This window comes from Diceros bicornis, chromosome X (genome assembly GCF_020826845.1).
Source record: "Diceros bicornis minor isolate mBicDic1 chromosome X, mDicBic1.mat.cur, whole genome shotgun sequence".
Taxonomy (NCBI): domain Eukaryota; kingdom Metazoa; phylum Chordata; class Mammalia; order Perissodactyla; family Rhinocerotidae; genus Diceros; species Diceros bicornis.
The window spans coordinates 31,935,666-31,951,219 of NC_080781.1; the positions used below are offsets into that span (position 1 = coordinate 31,935,666).

The following is a 15,554-nucleotide window of genomic DNA, read 5'->3' on the forward strand; positions in this document are numbered from 1 at the left end:
GAAACATGGCTGAAGAAAGCAGCCCCTCTCTGAAAGACTGTGCTGTCTGTTAGGAGCTATGGAAAAAAGCAAAAGTCTCAGTGAAAACAAAGATATTTAAGTTTGTACTGAGCAGAAATTGTCACACTTTTCAAAAGTATGCTATCAACACCCCTTTCACCTGCTGTTGTATCACTGCCCTGCTGAGTCTCCCTGAGGGATTCCCTCTGCTACCTGAGGACCTGATTCCTGCACTTGGCTGCTGACCACAGGGCAATTCTTGGACGAGCACTCTGGTTTTACAATAATTTACTATCATTTGGATACGTTAAGAAGCTGGGTGTTGTGGTCACCCAACTACTGGCTTCTGAGCACTCCCTTCTTCCCTTGTTGCAACACAATTTTTTGTAAATCACACCTAATTTTATATCCTGAGCATGCGGTCTTATTTTCCGAAAGATTAGCCACAGGTGCTGAAAACACACTCCCACAATGCCTTTTATAGCCAAGGACCACCTGCAGGTAGAAAGACAAGGCAGAGAAATTTCCAACTCTGGCTAGAGAAACTGAGTCACAGAGACAAAGGCTGGTGTGGCCCTTCATCTGCCCACTATGGGCTGTCCTCACTCAGGTCCTCCAGCCCTTGACCACCTCTCAGTGCTGCTTTAGTGAGAACTGCCGTTGATCCATGCTCTCCCCGATCCTCTGAAATACTGGCCACTAACCTATGGACTTCTGCTGAAACCTGTCCTTGCTGCTTGTAGCAGACTCTGCCAGTGCCCCACCCCCACCCCCTGGTGCCTTCCCACCTCAGCACAAGCTCTGCAACTTCCACCTGCCTAAGGACTTTCCTTGGCAGCCAGTGCCCACTTTGCCCATCCAGGCCAGCTGCGAGAGCCAGAGGATTCATGATTTGGGGAGCAGCCCTCAACCAGTGACTGATGGGAGTTCAAGTCTAGACAACCCACGTCAGTTGTCCCTGAGAAGACATAACTCTGAGGTGCATGCACTGCCCTGACTCCCAGAGTCCCCAGTGGGACTGAGCTCCAGCAATCTATCTACAGCGGTAACTTGCTTCATATTGCCCCTTCTATTGGCTGCCTTCCCTTCCCTGTCTCTCTCTCCTCTCCTGGATTGCCTGAGATTACCCCCATCCCAAATATAAATACTTGCACTTCAAGCCTGTCTCAGGTCTCCTTCTAGGGACTCCAAATTCAGACACTGCTTCAGCTTCTGCATCCAGTGTCGGATGACTGGCCCCACTAGTCGTTAGCACCAGCATCCCACACTCTTGACATTGGGGAAGTTTATGGGAACAAGACTAGAATCCCATGCCTCTAGGTCTTTCTCACATGGGAGGAAGTATGTAAAATGATGCTTTTCTAGAACTATTCCTGCTCTGTGGAGCCCAGCATTTATATATTTTCTAGATCTGTCATGGAGAAACCACAGTATTACACATTTGCTTCCTTCGCCTACAGCACAGTACAGGGACAGGTTTATTCAAAAATGGCAAACGGCAGGAGGTACGTTCCTTGTTCTGTGTGTGCAACCATTCTGATAGCTCCGTGAAGGGCCCACACTCAGTAACCCCAGGGCCGCTGGCTCTTAAGTATGTCCTTTGCAGAAGGTCAGTCACACTGCTCTGAGACTTTGAACGCTGCTCTTTCCAGTCTACTGATGTCCATGTACAAATCCGTTACAACCACGCAGACGCTTCTGTCTCATCAGTGCTATTCAGTAACACTCTTCAGGCCTGACAAACTTGAGGAATGTAAACAAAAGGCAGACCACGAAACGCTACTTACTTAGAAAGAACACTTGTCTACGTTGCCTCGTGGCTCCCCTTTCATCCTTTCAGTGGTTCATGTCGCTCCTCCCCCCAACACTCTCGCCCTACTGTTCAGTTCTATTACGTGTCTAATTACAGCTACAATCAATTCATACTACAGGGCTGTTTCCAAAGGACTTTGGATTTTATAGGAGGAACCATCAAAGATTGGGGACCTACTGGGAAGCCTATAATTTCCCAGGTAAGATTCATTCATTCACTTATACATTCATTCTACAAACATTTGTTAAGTATTTACTATGCACCAGGCACTGTTTGAGGTATTGGTGATTCACAGACTTAATCCTTTTTGAGGAGTGTATATTGTAGGTAGGGAGCCTTTAATAAAGAACTCAACACTTCCATCATAATGCATGTCATAAATCAGAGAAATAAAGTTAACATCTCAATAAAAGTGAAATACCCTTAATGTTTTACTAGACAAATGCCATCACCTTTCCCAAATGTATGTTACCAGTGTACATTTGGGGGGGGATTATTGAACCAAAATTTTTTTATTAAAAAGGTACTTTGAAAACAAAATAGGTTAAAATTTGAATTATTAACATTTGCAGTGCTTTTAAACCATATTTATAGTCATTATTCAGATTCACTTCCTATATTTAATTGATTTCAACACTCACCTTCAGGAATTCTACTATGTACTTCTACTTCAAAGGTTTTATTTTGATTAATTTTTTGAATTTTGATGAATTTTTTCCGAGAGGGTAGAATCTTCAGAGTCCATATATAATTGAAATTATTTCTGTGGCTTTCGCATATGACTTGATATAGGAGTATTGAGTCATACACAGCCTTTTCTCATCAACATATTATATGCTGTTCCTTTGTATCCTGTTACTCTATGAAACTCAGGAGAAGCCTGAATTTGTACCTTTGTGGAAAATATTTTCTTTTTTTCCCTGAAAATCTATAGCATTCTTTATCTTTGAAATTCAAAATGTCAGCTATTCACATTCAGGTATTGGACAATTTTTGTTAATTTGGTTTTGACCATGACAAGACCTTTTCATCAGAAGATTAACGTTTTTTTCTTCAGCTCAAAAAAACTTTATTCTCTTCTCTAAATATTTCTTCTCTTCCATTTGTTCAGGAATTTTCTTTCAAATATGCCAATAATCTGCATATTGGATCTCCATTCTCTGGCTTTAATATCTATCTGTTTTTCTTAGGCTGCTTCTGCACAGTTTTTAGGATAGAAGTGTTTATACTTTGAATAGTCACATGTATACTATAAAAGTAGCCTTGGTGCATCTCTACTCAGTGAAATTTCTTCCCTTCCTTCATGATTTCTTCAGTGTGTTTTCAGTGGATAAATGATTTTCTCAAAAGTATGACTCTTCCAAGTACAATTTATGTCCTCGTAAAAGCTGGAGCGCCTATCAACAGTTAATGTGATCGACAGCCGTGTTTCCCTCTCTTCTAATGCACAATCCCAGCAAAATTTGTTCAAGTAAGAAAAAGAGGCAAAGTTTTCCAGTCTTCTTATTTCGTAGAATTGTGGGGGCACCAACCAAATTTCTTTTGATATGAAACTTTAAGTTGTCTCTGACAGAGGTGACCACTCATAAAACTGTTGGGGGAATAAATGAATTAATACAAGTAAAATGGACAGAGCTTAACACTTGATCAGCTCTCCACATTCCCAGAAACTGGGTTCTCCAACCCACCCTGATGGCGAACCTGGTAGGGAGTCCTTGATGACTGTGAAGCCAGGGAAATCAGAGAGTGCTTTACACAGGTCATGGCTTTGGCCTGCAGGGTGAGGGCCAGACTGCCTGGGGCCCATCCTCAGTAAGTCACTTACCGGCTGTATGGCCCTGGAGAAGTTAATTAACCTATCTGGGCTCTTCATGTCTGGAAGTTACAGATGAATCTCCTCAACAAGCTGGAATTCTCATTCTCAAGTTCCTGTGGTTCTGCATTCCCAGCCTTGAGGACTCCCTAAACCGCAGTCTACTGCCTTGACCTTATCTGGGCAGATGAGCAGTGGCTCTCACAGGCAGCATGAGAAGAAGGCCCTGCCAAAGCAGTGACCACTCAGTTCATGGGCAGGTTTTTGTGTAGACACAACATTTTCAAATCATTTAGGTAAATACAAAAGAGCACAATTGCTGAATCATATGATAGGGTAAGGGTATGTTTATTTTTGTAAGAAACTGCCAAACTGTTTTCCAGAGTGCTTACACTGTTTTGTATTCTCACAGCAGTGAATGAGAGTTTCTGTTGCTCCACATCCTCACCAGGATTTGGTGTTGGTGGTATTTTGGATTTCAGCCATTTTGATGGCTATATAGTGATAACTTATTACGATTTTAGTTGGCGTTCCCCTAACGGCTAATGATGATGAACATCATGTCATGTGCTTATTTGCCATCTGTATACCTTCTTTGGTGAGGTGTCTGTTCAGATCTCTTGCCCATTTTTAAGTTGTTTTTTGTTTGTTTGTTTTCTTATTGTTGTGTTTTAAGAATTCTTTGTATATTTTAGATGTACAGTCCTCTATCAGATATGTGTTTTGCAAATATTTTCTCCCAGGGTGTGGCTTGTCTTTTCATTCTCTTAGCAATATCTTTTTTTTTTTATTTTGTGAGGAAGATCGGCCCTGAGCTAACATCTGCCAATCCTCCTCTTTTTGCTGACGAAGACTGGCCGTGGGCTAACATCCATGCCCATCTTCCTCCACTTTATATGGGACAGCGCCACAGCCTGGCTTGCCAAGCGGTGCATTAGTGAGCGCCTGGGATCCGAACCGGCAAACTCCGGGCCGCCACAGCAGAGCGCGCACACTTAACTGCTTGTGCCGCTGGCCAGCCCCAGCAATGGCTTTTTTTAAACAGCTTTATTGAGGTATAATTGAGAGATCTGCACATATATAATATGTACAATTTCGTGAGTTCGAATGTATGCAAGCACCCCTGATACTATCACCACTATCAAGTAATAGACGTATCCAACAATTGCCAGAGTTTCCTTGTGTCATTTTTTTTTTTTTGATGGTAGGAACACTCGACATGAGATTTACCCTGTTAACAAATTTTGAAATACGCAGTACTGTATTGTTAACTATGGGCACTATGTTGTAGATGTGCTAGATGAATAAGTTCTAGAAATCTGCTGTACATCTTACCAGTGTCTTTTGCAGAGCAGAAGTTTTTAAGATTTTTTTTGCTCTTAAATTCTTTATTTTTAAACTGTACTTTAGTGGGAAATAAGGTATAACTAAAATGTTAAAGAAGGAAAAATGTGTGGGAAATAAAAAACTAAGAGAAAATACTTTGATTTCAAATTTCATCTTAATATCTCACACTTTCCTTTTTTTCTGACTTTGCTTTTATCTTTCTTTGAAGGTTATCAGATGGACCCATCAACAGTAACAGGGTATTTTTCAAGATGTAGAAGGGAAGAATTTTTTTTTTTCATTGTGGTAAAATATACATAAGATAAATTTACCATTTTAACTACTTTGAACAATTCAGTGACATTAAGTACGTTCACATTGTCGTGCTACCATAGAAGATTTTAATTTTAATGAAGTCCACCTTATCAAATTTTTTTTTCACGGATGACGTTTTTGGTGTTGTATCTACAAAGTCGTTATGTGCTAGGAGTTTTATAGCTTTCCCTTTTATATTTAGTCCTGTGATCCATTTTGAATTAATTTTTGTGAAAGGTGTAAGGTATGTGTCTGAATTTATGTTTTTGCATGTAGATGTCCAGTTGTTTCTGCACCATTTGTTGAAAAGACTACTTTCTCCATTGAATTGCCTTTGCGCCTTTGTCAAAGATCAATTGACTATATTTGTATGGGTCTATTTCTGAGCTCTCTGTTCTGTTCCGTTGATTTGTCTATTCTTTTGCCAATACCACACTGTCGTGATTACTGTTGCTTTATCATAAGTCTTGAAATTGGCATTGTCAGTCCTGTAACTTTGTTCTCCTTCAATATTGTGTTAGCTGTTCTGGGTCTTTTGCCTTTCCATATAAATTTTAGAATCAGCTTCTCAATATCCACAAAATAAATTTCTGGAATAGCAAAGAGGTGGAAGCAACCTGAATGTCCATAGATGGATGAATGACAAAAAAATGTGGTATATATGTACAATAGAATACTATGCAGCCTTAAAAAGGAAGGAATCCTGCCACATGCTACAGCAAGGATGAACCTTTAGGACATTTTGCTAAGTGAGATAAGCCAGTCAAAAAAGGACACATACTGTATGATTCCACTTATATGAGGTATCTAAAGTAGTCACATTCATAGATATAGTAAGTAGAATGGTGGTTACCAGGGGCTGGGGGAGGGGTCAGAGGGGATTTGTCATTTAATGGGTATAGAGTTTCAATACTGCAAGATGAAAAGGTTCTGGAGATCTGTTACACAACAATGTAAATATACTTAATACTACTGAATTATACACTTAAAAAAGGTTAAGATGGAAAATTTTATGATAATTTTATACGACAATAAAAACGAACTTGCTGGGATTTTGATAGAGATTGCATTGAATTTGTAGATCAAAGTGGGAGGACCTGATATCTTGACAGTATTGAGTCTTCCTATTTGTGCATCTACTTAGATCTTTGATTTCTTTCATCAGAGATTTGTAGTTTTCCTCATATAGATCTTGTACACATTTTGTTAAATTTATACCTAAGAATTTATCTTTATTGGGTGCTAATATAAATGATATTGTCTTTTTAATTTCTAATTCCAGTTGTTTGTTGGTACTTAGGAAAGCAATTGGCTTTTTTATATTAACCTTATATCTTGAAACCTTACTATAATCACTTAGTACTTCCAGGAGTTCTTGTTGTTGTTGTTGATTCTTTGGGATTTTCTATCTAGAAACTTGTGTTATCTGCAAACAAAGATTTATTTCTTCCTTCCAAATCTGTATACTTTTATTTGCTTTTCATGTCTTATTCTAGCATTAGCTATGACTTTCAGTACTATGATAATATGAGTGGTAAAAGTGGACATCTTTGCTTTATTGTTGATCTTAGTGGGAAAGCATCTAGTTTCCCACCATTAAGTGTCATGTTAGTTGTAGATTTCTATAGATTATATGTTTAAAGCTGAGGCAGTTCCCTTGTATTACTTTTCTGAGAATTGTTATCATTAATGGGTGATAGATTTTGTCAGATGTTTTTTCTGCATCTATTGATGTGATCATATGATTTTCCTTCTTTAGCCTATTGATGTGATGGATTATATTAATTGATTTTCAAATATTGAACTATCCTTGTATACCAGGAACAAGTCCTACTTGGTTATGGAGTATAACTTTCTTTATACATTGTTGGATTTGATTTGCTAGTATTTTGTTGAGGAGTTTTATATCGATGTTCATGAGAGATATTGGTTGGTAGTTTTTCCTTTCTTGTAATATCTTTGTCTGCTTTTGATATTAGGGTAATCCTGTCCTCAGAATGAGTTAGGAAGAATTTCCTCTATTTCTACTTTCTAGAAAGGATTTTAGAGAATTGATATAATTTCTTCCTTAAATGTCTGTTAGAATTCACCAGTGAAACCATCTGGGCCTAGTGCTTTCTGTTTGGGAAGGTTATTAATTATTGGTTCAATTTCTTTAATATATAGGACTATTCAGAATATGTGTTTCTCCTTGTGTGAGTTTTGGTGGATTGTGTCTTTCAAGAAATTTGTCCATCTCACCTAGGCTATCAAATTTGTGGGCATAGAGTTGTTCATAATATTCTTAATTATCCTTTTAATGTCCATGGGATCAGTAATGATGTCCTTTCTTTCATTTCTAACATTTCAACATTAGGAATTTGCATCTTATCTCTTTTTTTCTTAGTCAATCTAGCTAGGAGTTTATCAATTTCATTGATCTTTTCTAAGACCTAGCCTTTTGTTTAATTGAATTTTCTCTCTTGATTTACTATTTTAGTTTTCATTGATTTCAGCCTTAATTTTATTATTTATTTTTTCTGCTTACTTTGGATTTGATTTGCTCTTTTTTTTAATAGTTTACTAAGATGGAAGCTTACATTATTAATTTTGTATCTTTCTTCTTTTCTAATATATGCATTTAATGCTATAAATTTCCTCTAAGCACTGTTTTTGCTGCATCCCACAAATTTTGATAAGTTGTATTTTCATTTTCTTTAGTTGAAATATGTTTTCATTTCTCTTGAGACTTTTACTTTGACCCATATGTAATTTAAAAGTGTGCTGTTTAATCTCTAAGTATTTTGGTTGTATCTTAGTCCATTCAGGCTGATATAACAGAATACCATAGACTGAGTGGCTTATAAACAAGAAAACTTTATTTCTCACAGTTTTGGGGGCTGAGAAGTCCAAGATCAAGGTGCTGGCAGATTCAGTATCTATTGAGAGCCTAATAACTGCTTCATAGATGGCCATCTTCTCACTGTGTCCTCAAGGTCCAAGGGAGATCTCTGTAGTCTCTTTTATAAGGGCACTAATACCATTCATGAGGGGTGTGCACCCTCATGACCTAATCACCTCTCAAAGGCCCCACCTCCTGATACCACCACATTGGGGGTTAGGATTTCAACATATGAGTTTTAGGGTGATACAGACATTTCAGTCCATAATAGGGAGTTTTCAGCTATCTTTCTGTTATTGATTTCTAGTTTAATTCCATTATGGTCTGAGAGCATACTTTGTATGATTTCTAGTATTTTAAATTTGTTCTAGTGTGTTTTATTCACTAGAATATGGTCTATCTTGGTGAATGTTCTGTGAGATTGAGAAGAATGTGTAATTTGCTGTTGCTGAACGTCAGTTAGATCTAATTAGATCTAGTGTATTGATGGTGTTGTTCAGTTCAACTATCTTCTTACTGTTTTTCTACCTGCTGGATTTGTCCATTTCTGATAGAGGGTTGTTGAATTCTCCAACTATAATCATGGATTCATCCATTTCTCCTTGCTGTTCTATCATTTTTTGCCTCAAGTTTTTTGATGCTCTGTTGTTAGGCACATACACATTAAAGATATTTATGTATTCTTGGGGAGTTGGCTCCTTTTCATTATGTAATGCCCCTTTTTATCCCTTATAATATTTCTTGCTCTGCAAAGACTAGGAGAGTAATTTTCTCTTTTTTTTTTGGCACCAGGCTTTTAAGGAAAATTCTGTCAAATTACTAGACAACCATTAAGCTAAGGGAACAGGGACTTCAGTGAACACAAATGAATAAAATTACAATATTTACAAGAATAGTTTAGAAGATTCACTAGACAAATAAATAACTATAATCCACAACAAACAGTAACAGATGTTGGGGGCGAAGAAGAATCTTATTTCTAAAGTTACCATATTAAAATATACAAAATGTCTAATTTTCAACAAAAAATTATGAGACATGCAAAGAAACAAGAAAGCATGGCCCATTCATAGTAAGAAAAGAAATTAACAGAAACTTTTCTATCTCTGAGGAAGCCCAGAGGTTGGAATTAACAGAAAAATACTTTAAATGTCTTGAATATGTTCAAAGTACTAAAGGATATCATGGAAAAAGAAATAAAGGAGACCAGAATAACAGTGTCCCACCAAATGGAGAATATCAATAAAGAGAAATCATAAAAAGGAACCAAATAGAATTTTGGAGTTGAAAAGTAGAACAGCTGAAATGAAAAATTCACTAGAGAGGTTCAACTGTAGTTTGATGAAGCAGAAGAAAGAATCAGCAAACTTGAAGATGAGACAATTGGAATTATTGAGTCTGAGGATGAGAAAGAAAAAAAATGATGAAAAATGAACAGAGCCTAAGAGATCTGTGGGTCACCACCCAGTGTATCACAATATGCATAACAGAAGTCCCAGCAGAAAGGAGATACAACAAGAGACAAATAATATTTGAAGAAATAATGGCAGAAAATGTCCCAAATTTGATGAAAGACATGAGTCTATACATCTAAGAAGTTCAACAAATTCCAAGTAGAATAATTTAAAAGAGGTCCACATTGTGACATAATTATAATCAAATTGTTGAAAATAAAAAACAGAGAATATTGAAGCAGCAATAGAACAGATATAGAATTCTTGGTTGACAGTTTTTTTTCTTTCAGCATTTTAAGTATGCTGTCCCACTGCCCTCTGGTATCCACGGTTTCTGATTAGAAATAGGCTCTTAGTCTTATTGAGGCTCCCTTGTAAGTGATGTATAATTAGTTAAAACAATATAAGTAAATTCCCAGAGATAACTATATAACTTTCTAGAATGAAAGATTTTAGTAAATGTCAAATACATTGCATGGGGAAAAATAAAGCAAAACATCACCACTGCCCTCCACTCCCCACCCCCTAACTGTTTTGAGTAGTTTATCCAGTTACTCTTCTAGGACCTGACTTCTAATATAGACTCATCACACAACATGACACAACATTGGATCAGAGGTACTTGGCCTCTCTGCCCTACCTCAGCCCCATTTGCATGGACCCAGTCAACAGGGAAGGGGGATCAGTGAATGGTAATTGGTGATATCATAAAGAATGATATTAATAAAGGAGATACTAGCAAAGAGATGTTTTTAAGCTATAAGATTTTTTCATTTAGCAGTTGCTTACTTCACTGCTCATGTGGTATACCCAATTTTGGCCCTTTGGTACCCTGTTAAGAGTGTTACCTTCCTGTATCCCAACAGTGACAAAGCAGGTATAGGACCGACTGACAGGTTAGGAGGCACAAAGTAGGTTATTCTTACCATCTTTATTTCTACCGTTAGCACAGGCCTCTTACTAATATTCCTGCCAGAGTATCTGAATAATTTTGTTTTACTTAGCCAGGGTGAAAAAACCCCTGACCAATTGTTTAAATGTCCTGTTCAAATGAGGATTAAAGAAAAAGCAAAGTACATCTTTGCCGAAAATTTCAACAAATACATAATGAATTAGGCGTGATGTTTGTCAAGTCTGTTGTACATGTTTGCATCTTCCCCTGACCCAATATAGTTTTCATTTTGCACATCCCATAACTCCCTATTTTCTGGGGCAAAGCAAATTGATAGAAGGTGATAGACCAGTAATATTTGTACTTTTTAAAAACCTTACAATATTAAATGTGTTATGCAGACAATAAGACTGCAGAAACTTTGCTTAAAATTAGGACAAGCTTACAAAATTTTTGTGCTTTCATTTCTTAGAGCTATCTTGCTAATAGAGTATGTCTATAGAACCAATGGTGCTTTCTCAGAACTCATTAGCCAAAGAAGAATGTGTTTCACTCGCAGCCCTAGGGAATCCTGGCTGTGTTCTGTGACAATTCAAGTGATGTACACTATTCTCCTGTCACCTTGGGTGCCTATTGCAAAGTTCTTTAATCTTCATCTGGTCAATTGCTGAAAAAAATGTGCTACTCAGGTACTTTGGCTGAGAACTGGAGACATTAGACCAGGCAGAAACACTGTGTTTGAAATATTGTTTTCTTTGTTCAGACATTTTAAATGCCAATTCCAGAAACAAAAATAACTAAACTCAAAGAAAATTAAACCATGCTGCTCATGATGCAACTTGGGGCGTTTTGAGCCATTGATCATGTGATTTGGCATTGTTTTATGATTCCAACAGGATCGATCCTGCTGTGCTGCAGCTATCAAAAACCACAGAAAACCCTTTATTTTCTCCTTTTATAGTTGTAGCCAACTGATATCTAAGATATGGAGCAGGAGTGTTTAAGCTATAATTTTACATAGAGGTGAGTTTTCTGATCTGTTTTATTCCTGCCTTCATGGCCTGACTAGTTTGCTACAGTTTCCTTTTAATTATTTTAAAAATCTCATGCTGTGTTTTGTTTATTAGCAACTGATCCCAATTTGTGTCATGTACCCTGCGGGCCGGCAGTGCAATGCGAACCAATACAAATGCCAGTAATTCATTCCACCTGTTATGATGCTCATGTCCTGCTTGGCCATGGTTAGAGGCCTTTACCACCAGCGCAACTGGTCTACCCCGTCCATTAACACAACTCCTCTAGTCTTTTCTCCCTGCTACCATATCAGCCCCAAGGGCAGGTCAGTTCTGTATTCTAATTAAGCTGAAGGCTCCTTCTCAACACAATCCTCTAAAACCTCAGGTCAATAAAATTGGAGCATGAGATAGACATTGTTGACCAAAATCTGACCTGGAAGAAGAGGCAATTGTTTTGATACCAAGAACTTGAGTAAGCAGTTCTTATTGGTGTGTGGCTATAAGACAGAGAATAAATGTTAATTTTAATTGTCAGTTGTTTTCTGTTGAAACAATGACATTGGAATCGGGAGGTGTCAGCTTACTATGCTATTCATTGGTCTGCATAATGAATAACTGTCAAATATAGGTAGTTTAAGTTGCTTTTAGGTAATTAAATTGAATTTTTTGCCCAATCAGCTTTCTTGAGAGATAGTACAGAGCTCTGATTTAGTCTTGAAATTATTCTTCTGGTTGTTTATGTTGATCAAATCAGGCATTACGATTCCCTATTACCATCTCTTGCCTAATCCTAGGTTACGCTTGAACCATTTCTCATTCCCCGCGGCCCTAAGTGACCCTTTGTTACATTTCAAGTGAGAACAATTATGAGATTGGGATTTTGGATTGGACTTTGAATGGCTCTACCCTCTGCCCCCTCTGAAGTGCTACAACGCAATGACAAACTATTAAGTTGTCTTTGAAAACAGAAATTCACAAGTTCTGAAAACAGAATGCAGTCTTTGTGCAACTCTGGTGAATGCAGGGTTAGAAAGCCCAAACTGCTTAACATGAAAGCTGGTTCTGTGGCCTTGTCGATCCAGCTAACTAGACAGTCCCCATTTCTAAAGCACAACCTAACAGTACCACCTCCACCCACCTTCTAAATCACTCAAGCTTTGAACACTGCAGAGTGGGTCGAATTCTAGTCTACTTTAGTAGATGTCAGCACCAAAGAGACATTTGACACCCTTCCCCAGACCCCTGCAATCACAGCAGAGAATTTGGTTGTTGTATCCATACTCAAGCAGAAAACCCACGGAGACCTGCAAATCAGAGGTAGAAAAATTCACTGAGTCCTGCGTTTATACCTGAGTCGGGACAGTGGAAATGATTCAGGCAAACAGCACACAGAGACAAAAACTTCAGACAGGCTAATCCTCATTCAGAATGTTCCCTGAATTTCACAGCTTCACTGTTTACTGTCAGTCCAAAAGTGTGGCTTAATTCAAATACTATCGGATTTAAAAACATGAAGTTTTAACAATTATGAATCAAACTAAGAGTCATTAACTTGAAATGGCTCAAAGACATTGATAGGTGAAAGTATATAAAAATGGATTTATGGTCTCAAGTTCTCATGGTTGTAGCTCTGCAGGGATTTCTCTTCAATTCACTTAGTAGCACTAAAGCCCTCTGTTGTGTACAAGCCAGGCACCATCATTGTCACTTCCCCACCAGTTGACAAGTTCCCTTTAACCATAATGCCTGTACTCGTGACATTTCCCAATGATTTGCCATTAAAGCCGCCTGACACCTGTGTGTTTGCTTTGAGATTTAACTCATGGGTATCTTTGGAGCTGTGCAGCATTCGCTCTCAGCCTGGTTGGTGGTCCACTTACAATGCAAAGCAGGGCTCCTGACTCTCTTCAAAGCGTGAATATAAAGGGCAAGGAGATGATTTGAAGAAACTGAGAGGAGAGAGAGAAGTATCTTTCAGGGAAAAAAAAGCTGGGAGCCTGCCTCCCAGAGTCCCTGTGGTGGTAAATGCTGGCTCTGAGCTTCCTGAAGCTAATGTACAGCGTATAATCAAGTGTAATTTCTCCTGATTACCTCAGAAGTAGTTAGGGAGTACCTCTCCACCCAAGACCTCTACCTAATTAGAAGTATCTGGTAAGAAGATATTTGCATATCTTCAAGTCATATTATGTCATGAGGACATTTGAGCTGATGAAAACTGACATTTACTATAAAATAAAAATGCATCACATTGAAACCAGGAGTCATGAGAAACTCACAGCTGAGGATTTGGGAAACTATTTTAATTGATGAGACACAGTGGCTCTGCCTCATGATGCAAATCAGAGCATGAAGCAGGACGAATATAAATATGCAGAGGTCAGAATCTCACAGCGAGAGGCAGAGCTGCAGACACTGTGATTGCGCAAGTCCCCTGACTGTGGTTTCTAGCTTTGCTCTTCTCTCTTCCCTCAAGATTTATAAATCAAAATTCAGGGGAAAAGCTTCTCTCCCTCTCCCTTTCTTGCTCTCTCACTCTGTTTTACTTTTGCTCTGCCATTTCTACTTATTAGAGAATTACCACCAAGTGCTTATAGTGATAATGATTTTTGGACAACAGAGAGGCCCAGAGAAAGAAGCAGTTTTGCAGTTGATTTTCAGGAACATACACTATCGTTTCATGTGACTATATTTGCCTTCCAGTAATTTCAGAGTAGTTATTAAAATTATAGCAATAACTGCTACTTACCATATGCCAAGCCTTATTCTATGCCCTTCACATGAATTAATTCATTTAATCCTTACAAAAATCCTCTGAAGTAGGTACTCTTATTATCTCCATATTAATGGTTAAGAATCTGGGCCTAAGAGTGATGGAATAATTTGTTCAAGATCACCCAGTTTGAAAATCTAATTCATAATTTGAAATTAACCAACCTAACTCCAGAGTCTGAGCTCTAAACAATGCACTTCTGTTGCCAGTTGCTATTTCTCAATATGTTGTTCACACACACACAGATGCATTTTAAGTCAATACCATTATATGTGTTTTTTTGGTGATGTTGCCTTTAAAGAGTCACTAGTCGATAACTAAAAGCAACTATAAATTGCTCTGGGATGAAAATGTGTATGGTGAGTATATTTAAATCAAACAGCACAAAGAACTTTTTCCTACTGCTTTCTCTACCTTTATCGGTCATATTTAAACTGTTTTTAAGCGTTCCCGTTTAGAGCTTCTCATGCATCTTTTTCTCTAACCCATTCCTTTTCCAGTGTCAACTTTCTCATTGGATTCTAGCCATCTGTACCTCATGGTAGTATCCAGAACACAGACATGAAAGATGTGCTTGCCTGGAGTGCTGATTAGAGATATACAGCCTATCTGGACTGGGGAAGAGCAGTCAGCCAGGTAAGCACCTACCATTTGCAGCTTCCTCTGTGTCTTCAGATGCACATCCCAGCAGTTGCCCGTCTTCCTCTGTTATATTTGCACAGGTAAACGAACACATTTTCCAGATGTATCAAGCTAATTTGCATCATGACTTTTCCTAACTATCTTTTCTCCATCGTGGTTAACTGGAGCAAAGGGTTTCTATAAGAATCCTTCCCATGTATGATAAAATTTCTTTTTGGGGGAGCATACCCGATTAAGATGCCTGGCAAAAGGAAGAAGGTTAATAAACCCTGGACAAACTCATTAGTACCTAGTGGCATACATGGGTCAAGCTTTGGGTAGTTTTAAAAATATTCAATCCAATCTCAAAGATGAATGTCTAATGTCTTACTAATCTTAACTGTGGATATGTGAATTAAAAAACTCACTTTTTCTTAAAAAAAATAATTTATTTTTTAAATCAGTTTTAAATTCACAGCAAAATGGAGCAGAAAGTACAGAGATTTCCCATATACCTAGACCTCCACACGTGTATAGCTGCCCCATTATCAACATTCCCCAGCAGAGTGGTACATTTGTTGCAATTGATGAACCTACATTAACACTTTGTCACCCAGATGCCATAGTTTACATTAGGGTTCACTCGGTGTTCT

General features: G+C 38.0%; 1 long non-coding RNA gene across 1 annotated transcript; it reads left to right on the forward strand.

Annotated features, from left to right (window-relative positions):
• The first annotated feature begins 982 nt into the window (after positions 1 to 982).
• On the forward strand, positions 983 to 14,910 carry LOC131400484 (uncharacterized). The gene is made up of 3 exons (XR_009217363.1): positions 983 to 1,045; positions 1,932 to 2,012; positions 14,781 to 14,910. It is a non-coding gene; the product is annotated as an uncharacterized LOC131400484 (long non-coding RNA).
• The last annotated feature ends 644 nt before the right edge of the window (positions 14,911 to 15,554 follow it).